General features: G+C 42.7%; 1 protein-coding gene across 3 annotated transcripts in view; it reads right to left on the bottom strand.

The window, feature by feature from the left end:
* SLC8A3 (solute carrier family 8 member A3) overlaps positions 1-20688 on the bottom strand; it is a 170294-nt gene that overhangs the window by 147749 nt on the left and 1857 nt on the right. The gene's annotated exons all lie outside the window — the stretch shown is intronic.

Below are 20688 nucleotides of genomic sequence, written 5' to 3'. Positions count from 1 at the left end.
CAGCAACCTCGCCATCTGGATCATTCTTCTTTCAGGGCTTTCTAATTCATCCCTCATGTTTTGCCATTCAGAAACTATGGGGCAGGGTACATGTACTGTTAGCTATGTAGCTGTGCCTTTAAGTTTAGAGTTTTTAAATAAAAATTGCCAGTGTGGGGCCCCTGATCAGGACCATACTGAGGGGCCGATTAAAGCCCCACCTCAGGATCCCAATTTACATCAGAGGCCCTACACTGGCAATTTGTGTAAAAAACAACAACACCAAATACTGTACTTAAAGGAACAAATACATAACTAAGGCAGTGTGTAGTTTCGGCCCTGGTGCCTGAGGACAAAATGGCGCAGTTCACAAGTAGCAAGTTGGTTTTCAGAGGGAAGGTCTAAGGGGAAACATGCTGGTTCCACTGTGCTCCTCTCCCAGTTCTGCTGCAGCCACACTACACAACTCTATGCAAATCTGGGCTTGTGGTTCATCTCCCCTTGGTTATAGCTTATAGTTTGTCTGGAGTGCAACAAACCACAAGTTTGAGTTTGGACATGGTGCCAAGCCAGATCATGACTTAGTTAATACAGCAGCAACCGCAGCAGCATAGGATCCTCCTAACGCTTTAGAGAAGTCCGAGTTACGCCGTGCTACAGAACTGCCTCAAGAAGACCAGGCCTCATAAATGTTCTTGCCAGTGGCATTTCACATGGAGTAATATATATGAGTCCATAGAAAGGCTGTGTTAATGGGTGGAGCTCATTATTATAAGCACAGATGTTCCAAGCGTGCAGCAAACAGAACAGCCAAGCCCTGACTGGAAACTCTTACAGAACTGGCCAGCCCTTCCTCTGACTGAGGGAACATGGAAACATACAAGGGCAGGTCAGATCAGCGATGGCCAGTTGAAAAAGACACATTCTAATTTAGAGGCAGGAGCAGGAATTTGTTTATCTGGCTTTAGTTCACCAGTGTCACATCCTCATTCCATTTCCGTCACAATTAACCACAGACATTTTGTAACTTCCACTAAACCCATTCAGAACTTGCATATCCAGCATTTGAGATATTTTCTCTATAGCCAGTATGTTTCCCTAGTTTAATGCTGTTTCCTTCTTCTCCTTACGTAAAATATCCCTCACCCTGTATATCGCTTCCACAGCTTCACTGAAGCTTGCAGCCCCTCCCACATTATTATCTTCAAGATTAATTAATTGAATCTTTCCATCTTTTAGCTAGTTAATGGTGGAAAGGCAGCCTTGGCAACCCTTTTTTCAAGGCAGTGGCCATGCCTGTTGCAACGCAGCCCTTTAGCCAATGTTTAGACGTTCTAAATATGCATCTATATCAGCCAATTAGAATTAATATCTCAGGTAAGCTTTTGTGGCGCATGGTAACAGATACTCTCTCTAAACACCACTTCATCACAGTCGCTGAACTTCTCCGACACACTCATTTTGCAATTAAGTTTTCTTTAGTGATTGAGTAGTTCATCTAGCATGATTAATTTCTTATGAGCCCAAGCTGCTTACGCTCATAGCTTTTATATATTAGATGCTTATGGATTTCTTTCTTAATATTGGTTCCCATTATTTAACTGAAGTCAGATTAACCATGCACGACTAGCAAAAAAGAGATTGCACGAGAAAAAATATTAAGTTCGGCAGTCCCGTAAAATTAAGAGTTGCCACCCCACCTAGACAGTCCTCCCTTGCTCTCCCTCATACATTATTTAAATACAAGCTCATTTAAAGTTGTTGCAATACCTTAGCTTGGAAACTGATAATAGGTGGGAAATGGACAAGCTTTTTAAAGAAAAGTGTCAGGCAATTAATATTGGTGAGGGGACACTGCTTATTTTGTAAAGTAGGAAGGACAAATATTCTACTACTCATTTGTTTAACCAACCCATGCCCTTTTGGTCTACAGTCTTATCAAAGGATGCTGGGAAACCTAGGGTTCCCATATTTCAAACAGTGAAAATCTGTAAAAGTTGTTGAACATTTATTTATTTCATTTTTGCCCAAAGTTGTTGAGCTTTTTAGGTCAAAATCTTGAAATAATGCCGTTTTTGAACATTTGTATGGAAAAACGGCACTGCCAACATAAGACTGCCATACGTCCAGATTTTCCTGGACATTTTTCCCAATTCCCACCTGGACACTGCTGCCGACTACAGTATTCTGGATATGTCTGGGAAAATCTGGACATATGGCAACCCTAGAAACCTTACAAGTCTTTTATATTCCCATGCAATCACTATTCTAGTTGTAGGCATCTGTCTGTCTCAAGAGACAATGGAGTGTGCCTCCAGGGGTGAAGTCAAACTGCTGGAGAATCACAGCACCTGCTGTGGCTGCAGAGACTGGTAACTGCTGCCTTCCACATTGTTGCTTTCTGCATTAGCATCACTGAAGTTACCTCCTTAGGGCACAGGCCTGGCCAGTGTCTCTTGGAGGTCCTGGGCTGCCCAGACAACAAGACCCTCCTCTCAGCCTTGCTGATGTGGTCCAAAGGTTTGGCACCAGCTTGGCTGCAGGAATTGCCAGAAGGAGCTGTACAGTGGTACCTCAGGTTACATACGCTTCAGGTTACAGACGCTTCAGGTTACAGACTCTGCTAACCTGGAAACAGTACGTTGGGTTAAGAACTTTCCTTCAGGATGAGAACAGAAATCGTGCTCCAGCAGCACGGCAGCAGCAAGAGGCCCCATTAGCTAAAGTGGTCTTCAGGTTAAGATCAGTTTCAGGTTAAGAACGGACCTCCAGAACGAATTAAGTACTTAACCCAAGGTTAAGTACTCCTGTACAAGGACTCCACTCCAGATTTGTACAGGATTTACTCCTTAGCCTTGTCTTCTCCCAAAAAATATCCCACAAGGCAGCAGAAGTTTAGCATCAGAGTTCTTCTTCTAGATTTGCTACCTTCTCAGGTTGACGGACCCCATCTACCCCACACTTCCCTCTCCAGCACATGAAGAAACTGCCTCCTTAAGTGTTGAACGGGACCACGAGGGTCATCTAGTCCAACCTCTTGCAATGCAGGAATCTTTTGCCCAACATGGCGCTTCAACCCACAACCCTGAGATTAAGAGTCTCATGCTGTGCTGACTGAGCTATATGATGTGTAAGTGGTCAACTTGGAGCAGAGCGGTATGCTTCTACCACATCAATCAAATTAAACAGCCATATTTCCGGGGATTACAATTTGAATTAAAATAGCCATATGAATGATATTTGGATTTCTTTTACGTGTGTTAGAAACAGAAAGCCATTTATGCAGTCCATTCCTATGCATGCGTAGTTCAAGTAAACCCTTCTGAATTCAATGGTAGTTATCTCCAAATTATATTGGCAAAGGGCTGCAGTTAGCAAGACCTGTGAAATCTACAGTAGACCTGTGCAGAATTATATAAACTACAGAAGGAGAAGCCTGGAGGGATTGCTGTGTGTGTTGACGAAAAAGGTATTTTACTGGGAAGTAATGGAGCAAGGGTACTGGGATGCTTGCTGCTTATGTGTTTATGGAAGATTTACCTGGTGCCCTGCACCTCTGAATTGTTTCCCGGGGAGCAGCACAAAAGGTTACACCATGCCCTCCAGTGGGTACAAAAGTACAGTGCATCCAGGGTGCGAGTCTACATACCTATCTGAAAGCAAATCCCAGCACTGCCAGAAGGAACAAGTTGTATTTTTAGCAGGGATGCTAGTAGGGTCACTGCTCATGCTGCATTCACCCACAAAACCAGTTTTCATGCAATAGGCTGTGTACACTGGACGTCACCAGGAGGGCAACATCTGTCAGGATGGGTTTGGGAAGATGGATTGCATAAGGGAGAAGGAGGAGAGCAGAGGAAAGGAGGAAAAGTAACAATCCTGAAATGCCCAGTAAAGTTAGACATGAGGGCCGTAGTATGGGATGGATTAATTTACCAGAAATGAAGAGATGGGGTGCATTAGAATTTGGCTAATCTATTTAGCACCAATGTTTTTTCTTTGCTTCCCATTTTACCTTGCCTCATGAGCTAGCAAACAAGAATGACTTTGCTGTCTCCACTGCATCTTCTTTATGCTGTCCAGTGGGGATTTTCCTACATGCTGGCCCAAAGGGGTTTTGGAACTCACAGTGGTACGCTGTGATTGTTTGCAAAGCATTTCAAGGATAGTCGCTTGCATCCGTCGGGACCTTAGCTCTTCTGTTACAGCAGACAGATCTCAAGAGGCGCTGGTCCTCTTTTGTTGGGTGAGTTTCAGCTGGTACAGCTCAAGGATGTGAATAAGGTGCTTGTATAAACCCCAGTTGTAGTCTTGATCCTTTCCCTTATGGCTGATAAAATTGAGTAGTGAAGGAATGGTCCATTGAGCCAGAGACGGGTTTCCATATGAGAGTGGGCAGTCCCTGGCTGCCTGAAGGAGGCAGCGTTAAGATCATTCCTTAAGAAATTCTACCTGAACCAGGAAGATCTGAATAACTGTTGCCTGGTCACTAATGTCCCCTTCCTGGGCTTGGTTCTTGAGCAGGTGGTTGTTGACCAGATCTATGTTCTCTTGGATGAGACTGATTTTCTAGATCCATTTCAAACAAGGTTTAAGGTCTGATTTTGGCATGGAAACCACCTTGACTGCCGTGTATGATGACCTTCATCAGGAAAGAAAAAGCAGGGAGTGTGACCCTGTCAATTCTCCTTCATTTCTTGGTGGCTTACGATACCATTAACCTTGGTATCCTTCTGGAGCAGCTGTCTGAGTTGGGAGTAGATTGTCACTTTGTGGTGGTGCCAGTCCTACTTGGATAGCCATCTCCAGAAGCTGGTGCTTAGGAGGTGCTGTTTAGCTTCATCCAAAGCGGGGTGCTACAGGGGTCAATTTTACGTCCCACACTATCTAACATCTACATGGAACTGCTGAGTGGGGTCATCCTAAGTTTTGGAATTCACTGTCATCAATACACTGTTGGTATGCAGTTCTATTTCTGGCTGGAGGATGTACTTAACTAATGCCAGGTTCTGGTAATGGACTAGATGAGAACCAATACACTGAAGCTTAATCCAGATAGACTAATGCACTTAGTGGTTCCTCAAACTGTATGGGGGGTGCAACTTGTTCTGGATGGGGCTGCACTCTTCCTGAAAGAGTAGGTGCATAGCTTGGGAATACCTCTGGGTCTACTACTGTCACAAGTTGCCTCATAGTGCAGAGTGCCTTCCATCAGCTTCAGCTGGTGGCCCAGATGCAACCCTATCAGGATGGAGATACTGCACCTTGGCTTTTAGGAGTCAGCAAACTTTTTCAGCAGGGGGCCGGTCCACTGTCCCTCAGACCTTGGGGGGGCTGGACTATATTTTTTTTGGGGGGGGGATGAATGAATTCTTATGCCCCACAAATAACCCATAGATGCATTTTAAATAAAAGCACACATTCTACTCATGTAAAAATACGCTAATTCCCGGACCTTCCGTGGGCTGGATTTAGGAGGTGATTGGGCCAGATCCGGCCCCTGGGCCTTAGTTTGCCTACCCATGCTTTAGTTACTTGAGAATAGATTCATGTAGACCTCTGTGCACACATGCCATCTGGGCAGGATAATAATACCAGTTTACACGTGCATGCTCATCACATGATGACTGCATTATTTATCTCTTCATCTATTTGTTTATTTTCTGACCCTTTTCCTTAACAGGAACTCAAGGCAACTTACAGATAAAATAAGAATTTCATGACCTGCTTACATGAATGTGCTATCATGTATCCAACCCCACACAGAGAAGTTACGTATCACCCATCAGCTTCATCTCAAGCAAGATGCTTTTCAGTGGAGTTTCAAACACTCAGCTTTGCGTACTAAGGGGTGATGTGATAGGCAATCAAGTGATCAACACATGCACCAACCCTGCAGGCCTCTGAGTGGGTTCAGGCAGAGGTATGGGGTCCCAGAATCTAGCTCAGCACAATTCTCACTCCGGCATTCCTTAATCCAGCTCCACCCCTGAAATCCAACCCCTCACCTTCTGATCCAGTCTGCCCACCCACGTAAACCCTGGCACAGATTCTGCTTCCCTCATTCCGAGCTCCTTGTTCATCATTTAGCTTTGTCCTCTGGCTTCTGACCAAGAGCTGCTTTCTGACCAGAACATTGGCTTGCCCTTAGCGGATCTGCGGCCTCCAGCACTTTGGCTCTGACAAGGTTTCAAGCCTGACCTGGTGACCTGATCCCTGGCAGGCAGAATTGGAAGGGAAAGATGCAGCATAGTGATGCATCCTCCTCTTTATTCTTACAACTCTGGAAATGGCTCGATTCTGCTTTTGGGGAACAGATCTACTGGAGACGTGCAAAGAGGAATGCATGTGCTAATGATGATCAAGACCACAAGATGGATGGTACCCTTCAGAAACAGTTGATGGAACAAAGTAAAGTACATCACAAGGCTACATGCTGTTATTTTTATTATTAATTATCTTTCAACTGTGAAACCTACACAGAATGAAAACGTTGTGCTTTCCTGACTATATTATCTATTGTTCCTGAGCGTGTATCTCTCCTCTTCTTCTGTGCCTTCTCTTCACTGTCACTCAAATCTCTCTACCCAAATGCTTCTGACACACAGTAATCACGGCAAACTGCTTGAATCTTTTAACAAGATCCCAATATGTAATTTCCTCAGCTTGGGAGGACACCTGCATGTGTTAGGCTATGTAAATGGGCCTGTTCGCTGGAGACAGTTCTGCCCACAAAGAAGGGGTGTGTGTCTTGACTGATTCAGTCGTTTTTGTGATCGCTCACAGATAAATTGATGGACACAAGCTGTTCGTAAAGGCATCTCCTGCCAGGCTTTGCACAGGTAACTGTTTCTTCTTCTCTAAAAATGAACTACTGCTACCACAAGGCTGCCAAAGGACCACCTTTCTCAGAGGGGAGGAAGGAGAAGACAGCCTATCAAGCTGCCCATCTATCTAACCCCTCACATTCCAGCTGAGGTAGCTTCTCTTTCCCCAAACTGCTACAACAGGGCGACCTAGGAACCATCTTGTTCATAGGGGATGAGAGATCTAGCTTGCAAAATGTGTTTCTTTCTCCCTATCAGGCCATTTTAGGATGCAGTCTTAATATTGCTGCACGTCACTCCAGTCTCTGAGCTCTGCAAGATTCCAGGGGCTCCAGACGCTTACCCAGGGTTCATGTTTCCTTTTGGAAATGAGGCACAGCAGAGACAGTAGTATCTTCATGATTTATGGCTTATTTACACATATATGCAACCTGAGCCTACGATGGAGGGGTTTGCAGCATTAGCACCCCAAAAGGGTCTTGGATAGCCACAGCCATGGGTTCAAACAGACATCAAACATTGCCCTCCGATTCTTTCTCCAGCTAGCTGCTTAACTTCTAGGTCATATCACTGCAAACTCTAAATTCAGGCTTTGTCCTTCTAACTATCTCGGAGTTGAGGGAGGGGTCTCACCCATCTGTCATATCACACAGAGCCCCTCCTTTGTATTTTCTAAAACAAAACAGGAGCTGAAACAAAGCTATCCTTCAAATTTTACAATTCTCCAAATTTTACAATGCTGTTATCAAACCAAGTAACTTGTACAAAAATGGATATGCTAGGTTTGAGTGCCTGTAAAAATGCACATTAGTGAAAGTAACACCAAAAAAATGTGTTATTTTAGGGAAAATTTATCTGCAAAAAATATGTATATTGGGCAAACTTGCATATAAACAATGGCAGAAAATGCTAATGGAAGTGTACAACTGAAATAGAAATGTACAACTGAAATAATACATCCTATAAGATCAATAATGATGGGTAGCTGGTCTGCCATTTTCATTCTTTCCATCAAGGAAGTCCCGGTGAATCCAAGGACTCCAGTAATACAGTTTGGACACCACTGATCTAAGTATTTAGTTCTGTAAAAAATAAAGGGAGAGTTTCTCATTCTTTAAAAATTTTCATCTCAAAGTGGTTATTTTCCAGATTTTAGACTATTTTAAAGTCCTGTAGAAATAGTAGAAATGCTATTTTATTTTTCTGTGTGCCTGAATTATTATGACAAAACAAATTCCTTCCAGTAGCACCTTAAAGACCAACTAAGTCAGTTCTTGGTATGAGCTTTCGTGTGCATGCACACTTCTTCAGATACCACGAAAGCTCATACCAAGAACTGACTTAGTTGGTCTTTAAGGTGCTACTGGAAGGAATTTGTTTTGTTTTGACTATGGCAGACCAACACGGCTACCTATCTGTAACTGAATTATTATGAGTTTAAGCCATATTTGAAACTCTTGCCTTGCCTAGACACCTGAAACAGTGAGGGTCTAGCTACATGTGACACTTAACAGCATGCTTAGCAATCCTGCTGTTGGTCATTCTTAGTTAGATACCTGGTGGGAGGGAAATAGTCATCATCACTGCAGTGTATGGAGGAAAGATTTGGGCATTCCTTCACTAGTGGAAATTTCAGAAAAATCACATCTCCTGTGTAGCAATTAGGAATTAGCATTGGGGTTGGGGGGACATCCCACTGGTGCCAATGCAAGGGAGAACAGGTGATGGATTGAACTAAATAGCTAGAAAAGTATGTACAGACCGCTGTTTGGATATCCAGAGTCCCCTATTTACCTGGGTCACAGGCTGACAACAGCAATTGGATGCAGGTCCCAAGGTAGAATCTGGTTGTCCTCAACAGGAATGTCAAGAGTGGCAAATAATATTTGGACCATGACAAGCTGAAGGACAGCATAAACTGAATTTGTGCTGAACTAAATCTGGGGAGAATCAGATGAGACAAGGTATCTCAAAGGGATGGAGTGAAAGTTAAGGAAGGATGATTCCTCTTCTCAGATAGGTCTCATTTGTTTGGCAGCCGTATCTCAGAGCCTTTCTGCACAATCAGTTTATTTTACAATAAATGTGCATTTGATTCTTATTTGGCGTGCCTTCCCTCAAGTCGTACTTCTGATGCAGGAGGATTACATTTTGGAGCACTTAAATTCACAGTATTTGCAGCTGAAAAAGTGGACTATTTCTCCCAAGTAGCCCATTCATTGCATTTTTTACTGCTGTGCGGAAGGTGGCTGTACAAGGATCAGGAATGTGAAGCAGATTTTTCTTATCACATAATTAATGGTATGTGACACAACTGTCCCTTCTTCCTTTCCCCCAATGCTCTGCCCCTAAAAAAAATAAAAATTTCGGAAGGATATATTCCGCCCCCCCCAGGATGCAATTCCAACACATCATCATTAAGCCCCAGCAGACACCTCCCGTCCCTATCCCTAAAGCAGGGTGTAGAGCCCTCCAGAAGTCTTGGACTACAACTCCCATAAGCCCCATGGATAATAGCCAGAGAAGATGGAAATTGTAGTCCAGGCTTCCTCAACCTTGGCCCTCCAGATGTTTTTGGCCTTCAACTCCCATGATCCCTTGCTAGCAGGACCAGTGGTCAGGGATGATGGGAAAACATCTGAAGAGCCAAGGATGAGGAAGCCTGTTGTAGTCTGAAGCATCCATAAGGTACCATATTGGCTCCCTGTCTCAAAGTGATGCCCTGCCATTTTGTAAACTTGTCTTGGGTTTTCCTTCATTTTTAATTCTCCACCCCCTCCCCAGTCCTTTGGTGCAAATGCATAATATCCCATCTCACACCCTATGAAGCAGATCTAGGTAGATTTTTTGTTAAGAGGTACAGTGGTACCTCGGGTTAAGTACTTAATTCGTTCCGGAAGTCCGTTCTTAACCTGAAACTGTTCTTAACCTGAAGCACCACTTTAGCTAATGGGGCCTCCAGCTGCCGCTGCACCGCCGGAGCACAATTTCTGTTCTCATCCTGAAGCAAAGTTCTTTACCCGAGGTACTATTTCTGGGTTAGCGGAGTCTGTAACCTGAAGCGTCTGTAACCTGAAGCGTATGTAACCCGAGGTACCACTGTACAGGCGACAATACAGCTATTTCCTGCATCACAGCTATCTCCGCTTCCTAATGCTACATCTCCATCCATTCCAGGTGGACGTGATCCTAGAGATGCAAGTGATGCTATTGCCATTGAAGAGGGACCTCTGACAGTATCAAGGAAGTTGTAAGCACAGATGCATTCCACTCAGGTCACATATGGCACCAAAAAGGATCACCTGCACATTTTAATTCATTAGTTCACATATGAATAACATTACCTCAGGAAAGAACTCATTCAAAAAAACTGAACATAAACTGAAGTCAAGGTTTTCATCTACACAGAGATTTCATTCACATTAGGAGCTATTTAAAACAGTCAAATAATTTATGCTCCTATGTGAAGCCCCAGAGATAACTTGGTCAACACACCAACAGATTTCCTGTCTGGCCCACAGACCTGAGGTATTCTTACACCTCATGAAGCGATCTAGGCTGCCATAAAGCGGATTGGGGTGATGATGATAAAGCAACCATTTCACTCAAAAACTGGTGTGAATGTAACCACCTGTAGCTACCAAGCCTCCATCTTGTTCCATGGTGATGGCTCTTAAATGTCAGCAAATCAGGAACAAAAGCCCCTGAAGTAAGCAATTTCACAAAGAATCTACATTTATTGCCCCCATTGCTGGCAGCCTAGCAACCCACCCACAAGGCTAATTTGGGATTATTATTATTATTTTAATTAATCACGATCTCACTTTGCTTGAAGAGATACAGTTCTGAGGCAACTAGCCTAAATGTGTCATTAAAAAAAACCAATACTTGCAGAAAGATTTCTCTTTAGATTTAGATATTCAGCATGACCCCAGTAGCTGAATTATGGGAACTAATAAGGGATTATAGATGTGAAAGAAACCTTCTTCAAGCCCTGAAATAAAGAGTAACTACATGAGGGGGAGCAGCAGAGATGAGACTGTTAGCTCTGCCCGCCCCCCATCATTCCAACACCTCCCAACTTCTTCTGAAGTGGGGAGACTTCTATACTCATGCACACTTTACCCTGCGGTTCTGAAATGTGTGGGGAGCATCCACAAATATAGAAGGCATATGGCCATCCATTTAGTGCAGCTATCAGAATGGTATCAAGAAGCAGGGCAAGACTACATAAATGATATTGAACTACATTTTGTAGGAATTCTGCCAAATGCTTTTTTGTGGATGAATGACAACAACAACAAAGTTAAGACAAGGGGCCAAGCGGCATCTTCCTGAGATTATGGAACATGTGGGATATACCCCAATTTTCCCCACTGGCCTCTGAAATTTTATAAAAATTGGGCTATTGGTATGTTCACTAACAGCCAAAAAGGCAGTCATAATAAATTTCTGATTGTAGCTTTAACACAGATGGAGGATAGATTGGAAAATTCAAATTTCATATTATTTGAGTATTTTTAAATATGAGACTTTCTAAACTATTGGTTAAGATTGAATGTCAGTCAACTGAAGCAGTTAAAGCGGTTCAGAAAAACAAATTTGGGATATATACGCGCCATCTAGAATTTGTTTAATTATATTATCCAAAGAAGAGAGCCAAATCAATTATACCACACATGAAAGGGGAAATAATATTTAGAGAATAGTTTTTGATGGCATATGGAAATATAGTTGGCTAAATATAAACAGATACATAGCATCAATAACCTTAATAGATAATGCATTAAAATGTGGATAAATTGGTACCTAATCTTTATCAGGTTTACTTAGGATTTATAAAACCAAGCGTTCTAATAATTGGAAATGTGGAATGGGCAGACTGACTTTTCCCACTGGTGGTGGACCTGCCCCATGGCAAAGAATTATAGGCAGGAGATTTTCCAGAATGTTCAAATGATTTTGAAATATAGACTATAGTTCGACTCTAAACTACTTTTATTGAATTATTTTAAAGATGTTGTCTCGCAGGTGAAAGAGAAATTATTGTTATTTATGATTGTGGTGGTGAGGACACTTTAAGGTATTGGAAAAATAATCAATCTCCTCAGCTGCAAGAATGGTACATCAAAATGTGGAATTTCACTATACCCTATGGGTAAAGCAATTGTGGGGTAGCAGGGATTTGAATGGATTTAGTGGGTTTGAACAGGAATAGGCTTCTTTTTAAAAAGTATAAAAGAAGCAAGGGTTAGCTGCATTGGTAACCCTTGTCCTGCTTTCTAAGTTTTAGCTAAGTAGATTAACACAGAGATAAGCATCTTTTCTATCAACAGACCTGTTCTTGGAAGTGCTCTTAATGGGTTTCAGCCCTCATAAACATAACATTCTATTTATATTCTTTAATATGATAAGGATGCTTCCTATTATTTTTCAAATTGTGCATTTTGTAAATTAATTTTGAAAAGTAAAGACTCCGAAAGGTTGCCTTCCATGGGTCGGAGAGCCATGTGACTAACATGCTTGTCTCCAGCATCCCATTTCATATACATGTGTCATCATTCTTTATCGTAACATATAAAGAGGGCTAGAGTTGTAATGGGAGCTGTGTCAGATACCAACTTTCTGTGGGAAAGTAAAATGGCCGCTCCTAGATCCCAACTGTGCCACAGCGTTCTGTAGAGGAACTATGTTGCGGGGGCACCGTGAGATACTATAATGGTATCTCAAAGATCCCAGCTGCCTGGTACTCATTGAAAGAAGATAAAAGGGAACCTCAGCACAGGTGTTAGCAGTGTACCTGTCAGAGTGGTAGTGTCTGAAGATGGCCTGTGCCATATCCCTTCTTGCCTTGCCATTGGCTGGGTCTGACACCCACACACCTGACACAATGCAGTTTTGTTGTTGTTGTTTAGTCGTTTAGTCGTGTCTGACTCTTCGTGACCCCATGGACCAGAGCACGCCAGGCACTCCTGTCTTCCACTGCCTCCCGCAGTTTGGTCAAACTCATGTTAGTAGCTTCAAGAACGCCATCCAAACATCTCGTCCTCTGTCGTCCCCTTCTCCTTGTGCCCTCCATCTTTCCCAACATCAGGGTCTTTTCCAGGGAGTCTTCTCTTCTCATGAGGTGGCCAAAGTATTGGAGCCTCAGCTTCATGATCTGTCCTTCCAGTGAGCATTCAGGGCTGATTTCCTTAAGAATGGATACGTTTGATCTTCTTGCAGTCCATGGGACTCTCAAGAGTCTCCTCCAGCACCATAATTCAAAAGCATCAATTCTTCAGCGATCAGCTTTCTTGATGGTCCAGCTCTCACTTCCATACATCACTACTGGAAAAACCATGGCTTTAACTATACGGACCTTTGTTGGCAAGGTGATGTCTCTGCTTTTTAAGATGCTGTCTAGGTTTGTCATCGCCTTTCTCCCAAGAAGCAGGCGTCTTTTAATTTCGTGACTGCTGTCACCATCTGCAGTGATCATGGAGCCCAAGAAAGTAAAATCTCTCACTGCCTCCATTTCTTCCCTTCTAAACTTCAGCTGAGAAGACAATGTGGCAGGGAATACCTGTTCCATTTTCACACCTGCTGTTGCCACAGACCACTGTGGCACAGACTCGGTCAGCAACAGACTATTCTGAAGACAGCTACGCTGGAACCCACAACTTTCCTTTATCCAGCATTACGGTCAAGTTAGTGGATCTACTGGAGAAATGGTGTGGTTCACCAACGACAGCATTGTCTTAAGACTATAGGCCGCAAGTCATCACCTCCAGCGTAAAGAGAGGAAGAGACTTTTCTAATAAGCAAAATGGCCACAGCGCCCTTACGTAATGCATGCTCTTGCTTCACTGAAGTGAATGAACAAATGTTTGCTTCAGTGACAGTACAGATTCTGCCAAAAAGCAGCAGTGAAAAAGTCCTCTTGCCTGGTCACCTGTGGTGAGAGAATTTGTTCCAGATGACCATGAAAGTAAACTGCTATAACCTGGAAGAGCTACATCTGCTCCTTTTTTCAGGCAAATGACTAACAGAGAAATCCTGTGCATATTTATTCAGAAGTAAGTCCCATTGGGTTCAACGGAGCTTGTTCTCAAGTAAGTATGCAGAGAACTGCAGTCTAATGTATGTATGTTTGGGCAGACGGACTGATTTTCTGAGCCAGTAACTTTAAAAGAATGTTTTCCTGTTTGTTTGTTTGTTTGTTTGCTTGCTTGCTTGCTTACTTTGCCACTTTAAAAAAGCCCAGTAACAGCATCTGATCCTAGATATCCCCACCAGGTACTCAGAACCATTTGCCATATGTTAGCAAATTGCATCAAAACGTTAGGGTTCTTCTTAGCTAAATCAATTGGAATACTCTGCAAAATAAGTAGTATGTGCCAGAAGCAAAAGTATGGAGTCTCTCAATTGGGAGATCTGTGGATGATTTTCCTGACTTTACAGCTTCTGCCACAACATAAAAACGGTCCCTGTGTTTATTTAATTTCTTTAAATATTGAATTAGATCATATTATTGCTTGATTGAGAAACAAATGAAATTTGGCAGGCAGCCCAAGCTGGAGCATGTTAAAACACACTGAAGAAGGCCAGCTAAAGAAAACATTCATTTGGCTTTCAAATGAAATGAAATGTTTTTTTTTTTGTTTTTTTAAAGTCTTATTGGGGGGGCAGAGAAAACAAGCACATTTTTATATTTGTATAATCATATATTGCCTGCAATAACACAATGGATTGCCAGTTTAGCTGAGGATCTCTCACTTGTTGTTCAAAGGGTTGCTGAATCTGCTACATGCAACAACAAAACAGAATTCAGCCAGACTTAAGCACTTCCTAATATTCCAGATTTCCCTGGGACACGTGACTGTTTCTTCTAAAAGATCAATAGAACCTTGAAAGTGTTTAACACTGAGTGGATTGGGGCCAATACCCACAACTGCTGATTTCCTAACAATTGCACCTAAAACATCTTACTCTGGAAATAAGTGCTACTTATTTTAAACAGTTCTTCTAACAAATATGGCACTAACTACCTCCTCCCTTTCAGTTTCATGGTATTGAGTATTACAGAGTTATGAATTATAGTATTACAAACAGCAATAAGGGGTAATAATGGTGTGATTTTTTTGTTAATCTAAAATGGCTAAGTACTTATTTTGCCTTTTAGTGGGCCTAAATCCATTCCACTGTTATGTTTGGAGATCTATAAAACATTTAAAATGTTCACACCCACTGTGATGATTGCGGGGGGGGGGGGGAATTTTAAATTTTCTGTGGTCTTGAACAGACCTGCCCAGCATAAACACATCAAGTTTAACCCAACCTGCTAATCTCCTTGTCTGCCGTTGCTTGAATTCCAAGCTTGCCCACCCTGGCAAATAATATAATTTGCCCATGGCTGGTGGTCTGCATTTGGCTGGGTTGGTCACATGTTATGTAGGCTTGGCTTATGGCCATCTTCCTCTACCTGATGAGCTACCTGTTTTTGACTACATCTCCCATCACTCCAGACACTAGCATAACAATGTCAGCTACGACAGGAGTTGCAATCCAACCACATCAGGAGGATGCCAGGTTAAGGAAGACTGGCCTAGAGTATTCTACAAACCTGCCATGTTCATGCAAATGGGTGCCCTCTTTGGATAAACTACCAGAGGATGTTCTAGGGCAGCATTTCCCAACCTTGGGCCTCCAGCTGTTTTTGGACTACAACTCCCATCATCCTTAGCTAGCAAGACCAGTGGTCAGGGATGATGGGAATTGTAGTCCAAAAACAGCTGGAAGCACAAGGTTGGGAAACACTGTTCTAGGGCAATGCAAACTGAGGATACACTCCACAGCAACTTCCTCAAAATGGGGATATTCTGCTGCAGTCTAAAATAAGTTTATTGTAACAGGGCAATGACAGCTTTTGAAACAAAATAAACTATTCCTTGCTACTTCTGCTCTTTTGGTTGGTAATGATGGATCAGGCTGCCGGCCTTAGCACCAATTAACTACGAGAAAGCTGCAACAAAACCTTACTTCCAGAAAAGGTGTTTAGGAGGGCTTGTATTAATCTAAACATTTCTTTTTAAAAAGGGAGATAAAATTTGCTATTTAAGTCACTGCCAGTATGCCATGAAAACTCAAACATCCTAAAGGGATATAGTTAGAGGGGTTTTTTTAAGGCCTGCTCTGGGATCTGTAGTGGGGGGGGGGCAGGAAAGAAACAAACATGGCAATGTTTTGCACATCACACTAAGCCAAACAGTGGCTTTAGATAGAAAATGTGAGCTCCCAGAGAACATCTTGCAGCCTCTCTGCTCCTTTTTGCTGCTACCGCTCAATGAGCTAAGCAAAGGTTTAGTATGTTATCTGAACCTTGGCTGTAACAAAGCTCTATCCTTGGCTGCAACCAATCATGTTTAGTCTGGAGGCAGCTTAACTATGACACACTATGGCAGATCTTGGCTTAGCATGTTGCGTCACCCAAAGGGACCATGGAGGAGCAAAGTGGCTGCAAACAGCGGTGCGACTGGTATCTTCCTTATACAGTTTCAGGCGAATGCTAATGACGCACCTCTTTACCCTGTCTTTTGACACTTGAGGTGTATATTTTTAGTTCCCACTTTATAATGGTTTTTAAATATTGTGTTTTAATATTGTAACCTGCCCTGGAACCTTAGGGCAAAGGATAGGTAAACAAACAAACAAATCATCACCCCCACCATCTTCATCTAGCCCAGCGTTAGAACAGAGTAATCAGCACTAAACAAGTACCCATGGAGCAAAAGTGTCACTTTTAGTGAATGAGGAAATTTAGCAGGCCTCATTTTCAAACTCAGGAAATTCCCCAAAGTGGCTCAAACAGTATTTTATTTTATTTTATTTTATTTATTTTATATCACTTCTCTACAATCTGTGTAAGAAATTCTAGTAGGATAGCCATGCTAGATTGTAGCAGCATTCATTGTTGTTTCTGAAAGAAACTAATAAACTCAAACCTGGACTTCTTGCTCTTAGTGTATCCCAACTTTTGTAGAATGCCTAGTTAAGAGTACATTTCTGGTGAAGCAGCACTGAGAACTGTAGTCTCCGGGCAGATTATCTGTAATGGTTACTGTGATTCATAAACTCCAGAATATATATTAGAAAGGCTTCAACTCCAGCTTGCATTTTCACCAGAAGCTCTTGATGCATTTTTCTGCCTGGACGCAAAGGGCCACTGGCAATTTCTAGGCACACTCTAGGGCTAGTTATCAAGCAGAATTCATAAATGAACAACATCGAGCTTTAAGCAGTTCTGCTGCCTACAAGCACTATGTCAGACATCTCAGAACAGGCCCACTTAAAATGACTTTTTTCATGCTTTGGTAGATGTAAAAATAACATAACATCTTAGATGCACAGCTCCCTTAAAACCAATGATGAGAAATCCATACAAAAAAATTTTTTTAACAGGAAGCTGGTTTCATGGCAGCATAATTCACGAAGATTATAGGCCAGCTGCTTCTCCCAAATAAACATAGGGTACACATGGTATAATATTTATATTTGCATTGCACTTTGGTGTGTTCAAAGGACTTCACATACCAAAACATCCTGTAACGTAGATCAGTATCATTAATCCATTACAGTGGAACCTCGTGTTACGGACAGGATCCATTCTGGAGGCCCATTCGTAACACGGAACTGATGTAAGCTGAAGTGCCGCGTCTGTGCATGGTGCAATTTAGTGCTTCTGCGCATGCGTGAGTGGCGAAACCCGGAAGTAACCCGTTCTGGTACTTCCAGGTTGCCGTGGGATGCAAGATGAAAACACGCAACCTGAAGCAGCCGCAACATGAGGTATGACTGTATTACAAATGCAGATCTAAGAGGCAGAGGTCTGTCTATGGCACGGGTGGCCACCATGATGCACTTCAAGTGTTGTTGGATTCCAACAACAGCCCCAGCTGGCATGGGCAATGATCAGAGGTGATGGGACTGGAGTTGTAGTTCAGAAACAAGTGGAGGGCACCATAACTGCTAACCCTGTCCTAAGGTCACTAGTGAGTTCAGGGCGAAGGGATTTCCTAATTCATATGTCACTGGCTTAGCTACTCTGCCACCATTCCCACTGTGTTCTTCTTCGAAATGCGAAGCAAATCATTTTGTATGTACTGAGAGCAACTAGGCATCTCTTCAGTCTATTGGAAGGACATTCTCACTGGTAAGTGAAGAGACAAATGTTTATTATACAGGTATGTACATTTAAATGACCTAAACAGGATGCACATCATGAGAATGCAAACATGGTATATATGTCTGGGGTGGGTGGCTTTGAGTGGGTTACTCTGCTGCTGTCAGAAAAAAATGCAAAAATGGTAGTGTCTCCTATTCCTCCACATACAGTGTGATCCACAATCTAATGCTATCAGGAACTTGCCCAGCAGCCATAAAACCAGAGAAATCCAGCTGGCCTTGTGGTGTTACCAAACACATAAAAATTCCATTGCCTCCATGGTTGCTAATGTCTTTGCTGTTAGAGCATTCAGAGAAGCTGCAGAGGGTTGCTCATTACTCTTTACGAATAAACAAAATTATTCACCCAATACCAATAAAAGAGCTGTCAACAGAAACAATTGACCAATGTCTCTCTGGCTAAAGTCTATCCAGCACACTCCACAGATAGCAACAGCTTTAATATGCTGTTGTCCTGGCTAGACATCAGCAACTGCCAGGGTCCCCCTGACATGTGCCCTGGGACCCCCACTTCAATTTCCCATAAAAGCACAAGCATGACACTATGTCTGGTGCCATGGGACACTGTAAGATATTAAAATGCCAGCTCCGAGCCAGTCTTGGAGCACTGCTGCCACTTCTTCCAAGTATGCCTAAGGGAGAATGGCCATCAATGTAAGTGGGAACCCACATTGTTGAGGACCTCACTCAAGCATGAAGCTGACCCAGCCGTTACCAGAGCTTTCTTGGCTCCCAGCTTTTGGCATTTTCTTACTCTGAAATTAGCATTAATATTTTGTTGCTGTGATAAACACACATGTAACCTCTATTGAATAGATTACAGTTCCTCCTCTTTCATTCTGCAGTAGATAAATATCGGGCTGGTTACTCTCAAGAACGCAGAAGAAGCTTGAGTGACTTGTCCAAGGTCACGTCACAAAATATTGGTGGGTACATAAGTGGAATCCCACAAATCATTCCTTTTAACTTGCTCAACTCAAAGCTTTCCTCTTTAATTCAGATTTGTCCTTTAATCAGATTTTGTCCTTTAATCATGCAACACACACATGATCCCCACTAAGTACATCTTCTACCATCTAGCAGTGTCTAATTGAAGAACAAAGCCTTCCCACAGAAAAGAAGGTCCACTCCCATCATTGTGGGACACCGGCTTGTTATAGCTACCATGTGAAATTGCAGTGTTACACCAAAGGTTCGCTGAAATTACAGAGTTACACCAAATGGATACTTTTACCAGTCAATGCAGAAAAAAATGAAATAAATATCTAAAGCCCAGCTTCTCATGAATGAAACTTTTACTGACTAGGAGGGATCATCCTGTTCCAACTGCACAGAATTTCAGCCACTTGAGTTCCTCCAGTCTAAATCCATCCAAGAGATGGATTATTAGCAAGCAACCAAATGAGAACAACAGAAGAGAAACCCAGTGTTGTTCTGCACTAGAGGGTTGAACTAAAAGGAAGTGGGTTTGGATGCCAGTAGGCAGTCTTGATCATTTTTCTTGGTCTACCTCCCAACTGATAACAGGTGACCTTCCATTATGGGCTAATTATGAAGATGGATGAAATCAGAAAGCGTTCTCAGGTACCCCAAGCAAACAGAGTGCAGGCTATACAGAGAAGGCTGGTTTTATTTCCACTGCTTTGGAAGTTTGTCCTTTCCAAAGAAAATACCACAGCAAGTTTAGTTAAAGCCAGTGTACACATTACCTGAAAAGCTTTCCAAAAGGTAGCTGGAATCAGGATGTGTGGATCTACAATCTCAGTACACGTCTACCAAAGAACTCCCCAAGGCGCCACGCCAAAGTCAGGTTTGTGGTGACTCCACCACATAACCACTAGATTCTAAAAACGGCCACGTAGAATAACCATCGGAATTAAGAAGTAGCAAGCAAGGCAATCTTGGTCCCACCAGAAAACCCTTCTTCAAATATCTCTTTTCTTTCATTTTCCATTGAGAACTGTGTTATTTAGGACTGTTCTACAGGGCAGAGCTATGCCACGCAAACTAAGAACCACATTTGCATGCTTCTCGTTAAAGGGAAACAGTCCTGTCAGGATAGGACAAATGTGCATTTTCAGAATCTGCAGAGGAAGGGGGAAACATCACATTTCAGAAGAGATAAACAATAACTAATATTTGTTCCTGTATTAAGTTTTCAAAATTGGCCCTTAGCATTAAAAAAAAAAAAAACTTAACCTGTATGTATTTTCATTTATTCCTGCATAAGGCAGCAGCATTACACTTCCAAAGAGAAGCACCTGATCTACAAGTGTTCCTTATTTTTAACTGGCTGAACCCCTTATTCAAAAAAGGGTTGGGGGCATACACGTGATTTTCCACTCTAGGCTTGGGGGCTCTTTGGCCCCGGTTCTCCCTCCTGACATTTTGGTGGTGTTTTTTTAAAGGAAAAGGGAGAATGGGCTTGGTAGGCCCAACAAGCCAGGAAGGGGCAAGGCGTGAGCCCCTTCCGAGGAAGCAGCCACGATCCCCGTCCGCCCCCTCGCCTCCGGTTCCTACAAAGTGAACTGCCCTCCCTGCCCTATTTAGGAAAGTGGATGGCGCAGGAGCTATATTTGAAAACCGAGGTAAACAAGATCTCGGCGGTAGTGGATGGAGCACGACAGCTGCCTAAGATTAATCGCGCAAGTCGAGGGGG

The sequence above is a fragment of the Podarcis erhardii genome (assembly GCF_964252035.2).
Source record: "Podarcis erhardii genome assembly, chromosome: 1".
In the NCBI taxonomy this organism is placed as follows: domain Eukaryota; kingdom Metazoa; phylum Chordata; class Lepidosauria; order Squamata; family Lacertidae; genus Podarcis; species Podarcis erhardii.
This window is presented reverse-complemented; position numbering and strand designations above follow the sequence as displayed.